Genomic DNA, 10069 nt, shown 5'->3' with positions numbered 1-10069 from the left:
CTCTGCTGCAGCCTAATCCTATGACGGGTACCGTGTGCGGGATAGATTGCCCCAACCTAAGACAGGCACAGTTCCCGAGAGGTTCTCTTGGCTTGAAAAAATAAAAAAGGGGGACCTGTCTGGAGCCATAGAGCCTGGCTGTTGCCTAAGAGCCTACCCGCCTGTCCAGAGCCAAAGAGTGAAAAAATAAAAAAGGGGGACCTGTCCGGAGCCATAGAGCCTGGCTGTTGCCTAAGAGCCTACCCGCCTGTCCAGAGCCAAAGACCCCCCCCAGCTATTGCCTCGAGGCCTCAGAACCTTGTTTGCTGTTATCTTCTATCTCTCCCCTTCCTGTGCACTATGGGTGTAGGTAACTTTGCAACTTGCCATAGATAATGAGAATTTTCCATTTACCGGAACAACCCGCCCTGCAGTTTTCTCAGTAAACCATCTGCAGCTCATTTCCTTATCTGCTGATTCCCTCCTGCTGGCTATATATGCTGTGACCTTCTGGCTAATAAACGAGACTTGATCAGAACACTGTCTTGTCTTCATTTCTTGTGTCCCTTGTCCCATCCAATTCCCACTCCCCCCTGCAGGGTCCTCGTTGAATATCCTGCATTTCCTTATCTGCTGATTCCCTCCTGCTGGCTATATATGCTGTGACCTTCTGGCTAATAAATGAGACTTGATCAGAACACTGTCTTGTCTTCATTTCTTGTTTCCCTTGTCCCATCCAATTCCCACTCCCCCCTGCAGGGTCCTCGTTGAATATCCTGTGGGTTGGGACAAAACTCTGATTGCATTCTCTTTGTGAAGACAACTGTTTCTCCTGACCACAAATTATGCACCTAAATGACATGTTCAGAGAACCTGGACTGTTGAAGAGCAATTGGAGCAGGCCAGGATTTGATGAATAGTATTTTGATAGAAATATTTATCAGCCTACCACTCCTGCCGTCTTTCCCCAGGAACTTTCTGGTGCTATGTCCTCCCAGCTCTGCTGCTGGGATTCTGGGCTTGGGTTCTACGTCTGTGAAGGTATCAGAGACTGGATGATACTGGAAGGTTTGGATCAACTTTTATCAGGGAAAGGTAATGTATTCAGAGTTTTGAACAGGAGAATCTAATCCACTTGATTCACCTTCTCCAGAGTTATGCTGCTGGAGTGTGTTCTATGTATTTTCAACAGCAACAAAAGATGAGTAAATCTCTGTTGATCTATAAGTGGATCTGAAACCTTGACCTTGGTGTTATCAGCACCATAAGCTCACTCTAAGTGACTGAGCTAACCAGCCAGCCTCTAAAAGCCTTGCTGTTCTTTAATGATGTGACTGTGGGCTTCAACTGGGAGGAATGGCAGTACCTGGATGATGCTCAAAGGACACTGCATAGGGATGTGAGGTTGGAGACATACAGCACTTTGGTGTCATTGGGGCTCTGCATTCCCAAACCTGGTGTGACCTTCAAGTTGGAGCAAGGAGAAAGCCATGGACAAATCCCCAAACCAGAGGCTCCCAGATGTCCAAATTGTTGATGACTTAATTGAGCAGAGCCAAGAAAGTCACTGTAGACATTCATGGCAAGTTGTAATCAACACATCAATTGATGAGAGAGTTGAGTTAGGAAAAATATTTAATTTGAGCTCAAATCGTATAGCAAATATAATTATAAATAATGAAAACTATTCAGGAATGAGGCCTGAGGAGTTTAGTATATGTCAGAATGCACTTCTTCCTATAGAGCCTGATTAGACGCATGCTGGATAAAAGGCTGATGACCTTAATTTAACTGGGAAATCCCTCAGATAAAGTGAGCATCTTAGTCCACATAATAAGATACAAACAAGGCATCAGACTTTGGGATATAGCACACAAGGGCAAACCTTCAACACAGAACCTATATTTACACATAAGATGGATCATATGTATGAGAACTCCTGTAATTATAATGAATATGGGAAAACCTGTGGTAAGACAGTTCTCATTGCCCAAGACATATCTCAAGTAGGGAAGAAAAGTTTTGAATGTGATATATGTGCAAAAGCATTCTGTAAAAAGTCTAAACTCACTAAACATTAGAAAGTACACACAGGAGAGAAACCCTATAAATATAGTGAATGTGAGAAATCCTTCATTAAGAAATCATACCTTACTGAACATCAGAGAACACATTTAGAGGAGAAGTCCTATTCATGTAATGACTGTGATTCATTTTTCTATCAGAAGTTGGACCTTACTAAGCATCAGATAATTCATATGGAGGAAGAGTCCTGTGGATGTACTAAATACGGAAAAAAACATTCATGAGAAGTCATTCCTCAGCAGGCATCAGAGAATTCACTCTGTTGAAAAATCATATGAATGTAACGAATGCAGGAAAACTTTCTACAGTATATCACACCTCAATATACATTGGAGAATTCACACAGGTGAGAAACCCTTTGAACCTCATGAGTGTGGAAAAACCTTTTACCAGAAGTCACACTTGAGCAGCCATCAGAGCATTCACACCACTGAGAAACCATATGAATGTAAAGAATGTGGAAAAGCTTTTAAATGAAAGTCACACTTCAGCAGGCATCAGAGAATTCACACAGGTGAAAAACCATATGAATGCAAAGAATGTAAGGAGTCTTTCTACAGCAAATCACACCTCAATTGTACATCAGAGAATTCACAGAGGTGAGCAACCATATGAATGTAAGAAATGTGGACAAACCTTTAACTTCATCTCACACTTCCGAGTGCATCAAGTTACTCACACAGGGAAAAACCCTATGAATGTGATCAATGTGGAAAAGTCTTTCACCACCTATCAGACCTCAGAAGGCATCAGGGAATTCACACAGGTGAGAAAGCATATGAATGCAAACAATGTATAAAAACTTTCTATAGTATATCACACCTCGGTGTATGTCAACACACACAGGCGAGAAGCCCTATGAATGTAATGAATGTAGGAAATCTTTCTCCCACAAGTCAGCCCTCACTGTACATCAGAGAACTCACACAGGTGAGAAACCCTATAAGTGTAAAGAATGTGGAAAAGCGTTTCAGCAGAAGTCAGTCCTTAGCATCCACGAGAGAATTCACACAGGTGAGAGACCATATGAATGTAAAGAATGTAGAAAAGCTTTTTATAGTAAGTCACACCTGAAGGTGCATCAAAGAATTCACACTGGTAATAAATCACATGAATGTAATGAATGTGGGAAAACACTATTGTAAATCAGTCCTCGAGATACATCAGAGACTTCACACAAGTGAGAAACCATATGAACGTAAAGAGTGCAGGAAAACTTTCTACCATAAGTCTGCCCTCACTGTACATCAGAGATTTCACACATGTGAGAAACCCTTTGAATGGAATGAGTGTGGAAAAACCTTTTACCAGAAATCACACTTGAGCAGCCATCAGGGCACTAACACCACTGAGAAACCATATGAATGTAAAGAATGTGGAAAAACTTTTAAACAGAAGTCACACCTCAGCAGGCATCAGGGAATTCACACAGGTGAGAAACTGTATGAATGTAAAGAATGTTGAAAATCCTTCTTCCAGAAGTCACTGCTCACTGTACATCAGAGAATTCACACAGGTGAGAAACCCTATGAATGCAATGAATGTGGAAAAACATTTAACCGAAAATTATACCTCAGCAGGCATCAGAACTCATACAAGTGAGAAGCCATAGAATTGTAAATCATAGGAAACATTCCTACTGTAAATTATACCTCACTGAACATGAGAATTCACATAGGTGAGAAAACATATGAATGTACTGACTTTGGTAAAAGGTTTTGCCAGATGTCAGCCCTCAGTTAATATGAAAGAAATCACACAAGGGAAAACTCAATGAATGTAATGTGTGGAAAACCTTTTGTCAATAGTCACACCTCAAGAGGTATAAGAGGACTGACACAAAAGAGAATGCCTGTGAATGTAGAACTGTCCCTTGGTATTCACAGGGGATTGGTTTCAGGACCTCCCTTAGATACCAAAATTTGCCAGTGCTCGCATCCCTTCTATAAAGTGGTGTAGTGTTAGTGTATTACCTATGTACTTCCTACTGTATACTTTACATCTTTTCTACATTATGTATAATACTGAATACAATGTTAATACTAAAAAAAAGGAATATTTATCAGCCTACAAGTTTCTCAGGGAACATCAAAATGCACATAGTTGCTGATTAGGTAATCATCAATAGACTACATATATTCTCATGTCTAATGTAATTTTTTAAAGAGGAGTGATGATTATGTAGCTCATGTATTGGTGATATTGCTTACATAACTCTGTATCTTTATACCTGAATGCAAAGTGATATTGTAGAATAGGCTAATGAACCAGAATTTCTGTCATAACTACCATCATGTCTCTATTTTCTCATTTATAAAATAAGAAGCTTGAGAAAATGAACTTTGAGATTACATCCAGGTCTAGTTTTCCCTTTGAGGCAATGTGATGAAATAAAAACATTCTGACTTACCACCAATGAGCTAGTAACTTTGAGCAAGTAAGTACTCTGAGTCTCCAGGATTCTTTGTATTTAAGGGCATATTTTATGTGAATATGATTAGTGAATTACAAAGTGCTATAAAATATAGGTTATTAATATTTTAAAATTTATTTTAAGATAATTTTAGTTTTAAGATTAATACTTCATTCTTTCAATAAATACAGTTTTGATTATTTAAAAAACCTTAGAACAATAGTGAATATTTAAGAGGGATGTATGACTGTATATTAAAGGATTGAAATAGCTGGGGACAAGTGCTACTCTAGGATTAAAAATAGAATATTAAAACTGCATGAAAAAGCAAATGTTATCTCTACTAAGTCTGAAATTTGATTGAATTAAACTATCATTTGAAAAATAACCATTCTATTTATTACTATTAAATTGATATAAGAGGAAGGAAGCATAACTAACTGTAAATGCATGCATGGAAAAGAGAATGATTAACATTGTGGATGCTCAATGAAGGTGGTTTAAAGATTAAAAGATAGAGTAACCCAAGTGATACTGTGGGAGTAGGCCACACACTTCCCAGGAAGAAAGAGAATATTGATGACCTGTACCTTAAATGGATACATTGTAATAGTCACATAATTATAATGGAGGACTCTGACCACCCATTCATCTACTGAAAGCCTACCATATTTTTGATGAGCAGCTCATGATTTTTGATCTATCTTGCTGAGAATCCTCTCTCTGCAAGTAAAGAAAGCTATGAAGGCCATTGTTTAGCAGGATCAATTTTCAACCATCTAAGAAGTAGTTGGTAAAGTAAATATGATAAGAATTTCAGGAACTTGTTGGCCTATATTCTTTGAATTTCTAATGGTGAAGAAAGTAAATACATGGTGAAGGAAATTCACAGCATTTCCTTTAGGAAAACATACTTTTAAAAGTTTAGAGAAAATATGGATATGATCCCCTGGCTTGGAATGCTAATGAAAGATATAAACAAAGCCTGGAGAGTCTCTAAAAATTAAACTCTTTAATCCTAAATAAGTAAAATGAACACAAAATGGTGAGAAATTTAAAGAAACTATTTGAGACTTCTGGTTTCCAGTCTGGCATGTAAGAAGCTGGAAGTCACCACTCTGGTGTAACCACAAGTAAAAAGCTAAACAGATTGAACCAACAATTCTTACATCTGTCAGGAAGGTGACACTCAGAAGGCAAACTATCACCCATGAAATTAGGGGATTGACAGGCATATGCAGAGAATTGAAGCTTGCAAGCACAGAAATACAAGAGCACAAACCTTCACAAGAACCAGTGCCAGGGTATGGAAACCTGAACTGCAACTTACAAATTGCTGGAGGCTCAACATGGACAAGTCTCAAAGATTAGAAACTCAGTAATTGGGAGCCCCCACACTTTTTGGTTCAGGAGCTTGACTAGGTTCTCACAATGAATATTGGAAGAAAATCCCCTCCTGCTAAGTTTGAGGATATCTCAAGAGAAACAACTAAAACTAAAAAGAAAAGTGAAAACCACTAAAACTTATGGGCATGGCTGAGGATAGAATCTCTAAGCTTGAGGATATCTCAAGAGAAACCACTAAAACTAAAAAGAAATATGAAAACAAAACAAAACAAAACAAAACACATAGTATCTTAGAACTGTGGGACAACTACAGAAGGTATGACATATGTGTAATATGAATTGCAAAGGAAAAGAAAGAAATAGAAAAAACATTTGAAAAAATAATAACTGAGAATTTCCCCACTTTAATGTTAGACTCCAAACTACAGATCCAGAAAGCTCAGAGAACACTGAGCAGGATAAATGACAACAAAACTCTATGTAGGCATATCATTTTTAAATTATAGAAAATCAAATATATAAAAAAAATCCTGAAAAAGCCCTGATGACAAAAAGCATCTATAGATGAACAAAGACAAAAATCACATCTTACTTCTGTTCAGAAACAATACAAGCAAGAGTGTAAAGTAACAGTTGAAGTGTTAAGAGGAAAAAAAAAAAAAAACACTAACTTATAATTCTGTGCCTTGTNTTCTTACATCTGTCAGGAAGGTGACACTCAGAAGGCAAACTATCACCCATGAAATTAGGGGGATTGACAGGCATATGCAGAGAATTGAAGCTTGCAAGCACAGAAATACAAGAGCACAAACCTTCATAAGAACCAGTGCCAGGGTATGGAAACCTGAACTGCAACTTACAAATTGCTGGAGGCTCAACATGGACAAGTCTCAAAGATTAGAAACTCAGTAATTGGGAGCCCCCACACTCTTTGGTTCAGGAGCTTGACTAGGTTCTCACAATGAATATTGGAAGAAAATCCCCTCCTGCTAAGCTTGAGGATATCGCAAGAGAAACCACTAAAACTAAAAAGAAATATGAAAACAAAACAAAACAAAACAAAACACATAGTATCTTAGAACTGTGGGACAACTACAGAAGGTATGACATATGTGTAATATGAATTGCAAAGGAAAAGAAAGAAATAGAAAAAACATTTGAAAAAATAATAACTGAGAATTTTCCCACTTTAATGTTAGACTCCAAACTACAGATCCAGAAAGCTCAGAGAACACTGAACAGGATAAATGACAACAAAACTCTATGTAGGCATATCATTTTTAAATTATAGAAAATCAAATATATAAAAAAAATCCTGAAAAAGCCCTGATGACAAAAAGCATCTATAGATGAACAAAGACAAAAATCACATCTTACTTCTGTTCAGAAACAATACAAGCAAGAGTGTAAAGTAACAGTTGAAGTGTTAAGAGGAAAAAAAAAACACTAACTTATAATTCTGTGCCTTGTATTATCCTTCAAAAGTGAAGGAGAAATAAACTTTCTCAAACAAAAATTGAGGAAATCTGTTGCCAGTAGACCTGCCTTACCATAAATGTTAAAAAAATTTTTTAGAGAGAAGTAAAATAATAAAGTTCAGAAACTCATATCTACTTAAAGAAATGAACAGTACCAGAGAAGGAATAAGTGAAAGTAAAATAAAAACTTATTTTTCTTATTCTTAATTGATCTCACAGGTAACAGTTTCTTAAAAATGTAATAACAATATATCCAATTATGTTCAGTAAAATGATTGACAGCAATGGTACAGGGACAGGAGAGAGTAAATATGATTATTTTGTCACTATAAGGTACTTGTGATACCCATGAAATGATATAGTTTTACTTGAAAGTGGACTTCAATTAGTTGTAAATGTATGTTGTAAAACAACCATTTTTTAAAAAGTCTATCTGATATGCTAAGAAAGGAGAGAAAGTGGCAACTATATAAAATGCTCAATACCACAAAAGGCAGAAAAAGAGTGGAAGACAAAAACAAGAACAAAGAAGAAGAGCAACAGGTAGAAAACTAACAAATTTAGTAGATATTAATCCAACTATATCAGTAATCATTTTAAACACTAGTGGTCTAAATATACCAATAAGAACACAGATTGTCAATGTGGATAAAGAAACAAAACTCAATTACATGTTGTGTATAAGAGACCCACTTTAAATAAAAAGGCACATTTAGATTAAAAATAAATGATGGAGAAAGATACATCATGCTTACACTAATGAAAGAAAGCAGGAGTAGCTACATTAATTTCAGATGGAGTAGAGGTAAGACCAAGGCAGGTTATCAGGATAAAGAGGGGCATTACATAATGACAAAGGGGTCAGTTCTCTAAGAAGACATAACAATTCTTGATCTGTATGCACCTAACAACAGAGCTCCAAAATACATAAGGCAAAAACTGAATTTCAAGAAGAAAAAGATGAGTTCACCATTAGGGACTTCAACACCCCTTTATCATAAATGGACAGGTTTAGCAAGCAGAAGATCGGTGAGGACACAGTTGAACTCAACACCGTCAATCAGCTGGATAAAATGAACATCTATAGATTACTTTATCCAACAAGAACAGAATATACATTCTCCTCAAGCTCACATATAGCATTCATGAAGATAGGTTACGATTACATTCTGGGCCATAAAAAATACCTTAACAAATTTAAATGAATAAAAATCATACAATGTTTGTTCTCAGACCACTATGCAGTTAAACTAGAAATCAATAGGAGAAACACAGCTAGAAATATCCCAAAATACTTGCACATTAAACAACATACTTCTAAATAACACATGGATCAAAGAAGAAATATCGAGAGATTTAAAATTCTTTGACTAACTGAAAATGAAAACAAAACTTATCAAAATTTGTGGGTTGCAACAAAATCAATAGGAAATTTATAGCATTAAATGCCTATATTAGAAAAGAAGATCTAAAATCAGTCACCTAAGCTTCCACCCTAGCAAACTAGAAAAAGAACAAATTAAAACCAAAGGAAACAGAAGAAATAATAAGAATTAGAACAGAAAACAATGAAATTAAAAACCAGAAAACCAATAGAGAAAAAAAATAAATGAAACAAAAAGCTGGTTCTTTGAAAAGATTAAAAAACAAAAATCAATAAACCTTTATGCATACTAAGAAGAAAAAAAGAGAGAACACAAATTAATAATATGAGAACAAACGAGGAAACATCACTACAGATCCCACAGACATTAAAAAAACAAACTATTTAATATATAGCAACTTTTCTGATGTGAATAATTCATAAAGAACATTTTAAAAAGATGGCTGTAAGAAATATAATCAAAGATGCATACCAAAATATAGCATGGGCCTGAGAAAATATTATCTGGCTAAAGTACTGTAAAAATTGCTGGGAAAAAAAAGGAATTTTTGGAGTAAGAATGTGACATTTTAGGAAAAGGACCTCTGTTAGAAAATGGGACATGAACACATAGTACAGATAAGGCCTAACTATTAACTTTTCTTCTCCTAGTGTCATCAAGGAGATCAGTTAGAATTCAACCAGGAGAGTACAGAATCAATATCACTAAAAAGAACATTTTCAGGGCAAGTAAGAAGAGTGAAACCCAATATATAGTAGCTGTATTTAATTTCAAATCTCTAGACCCATTTGAGTTTCCTCCCGAAGGAACAAAGTAGATTCTAACTATAATGAGATGGATCTAACTATGACAACAGAATACATAAAATACCTTAGGTTGGGAGAGTGAGAAGGGTGGTGATTATTGAAATTATAAACTTCAAGTCAATATTCATCATATTAAATATATGGTTTGTAAGCCATTTCAAAAAATAACAGTGATGGTGGCTATGAAACTGTCTTCTTTTTCCTGAGTGGGCAGACTGAGAATGGGAGGAGCTCGCAGCTAGCAGACTCCCAGGGCCTCCACTGGGCATGTGGATCCAAGGCACAATAACCAAAGGAAGCACTTTATTTCCAAGGTAACTGATGTTGGTTTTAAAAATGCAAAGATACCTAATAAAATGAAGATTAAAAATAGAAAGTACAAAGATTCCACAGCTGCCAAATCATAACTTCCTGAGTAAGAATTTGCACAGAGTTCAGACATTTGTTTCAGTTTTTTCTATTTTCTTACCTGCCATCTCAGGTGTAGGCTTCTAAGAAAACAGTTAAAGGAACAGATGAAACATGTGGATTCCCTAACAAATATCATGATCTACTTACCTCATTTGCATTGTGAAA

General features: G+C 36.1%; 1 pseudogene; it reads left to right on the top strand.

Annotated features, from left to right (window-relative positions):
- Positions 1-965: 965 nt before the first annotated feature.
- On the top strand, positions 966-3666 carry LOC103591290 (annotated as a pseudogene).
- The last annotated feature ends 6403 nt before the right edge of the window (positions 3667-10069 follow it).

Source organism: Galeopterus variegatus, unplaced genomic scaffold (assembly GCF_000696425.1).
Source record: "Galeopterus variegatus unplaced genomic scaffold, G_variegatus-3.0.2 Scaffold957, whole genome shotgun sequence".
NCBI lineage: Eukaryota > Metazoa > Chordata > Mammalia > Dermoptera > Cynocephalidae > Galeopterus > Galeopterus variegatus.
This window is presented reverse-complemented; position numbering and strand designations above follow the sequence as displayed.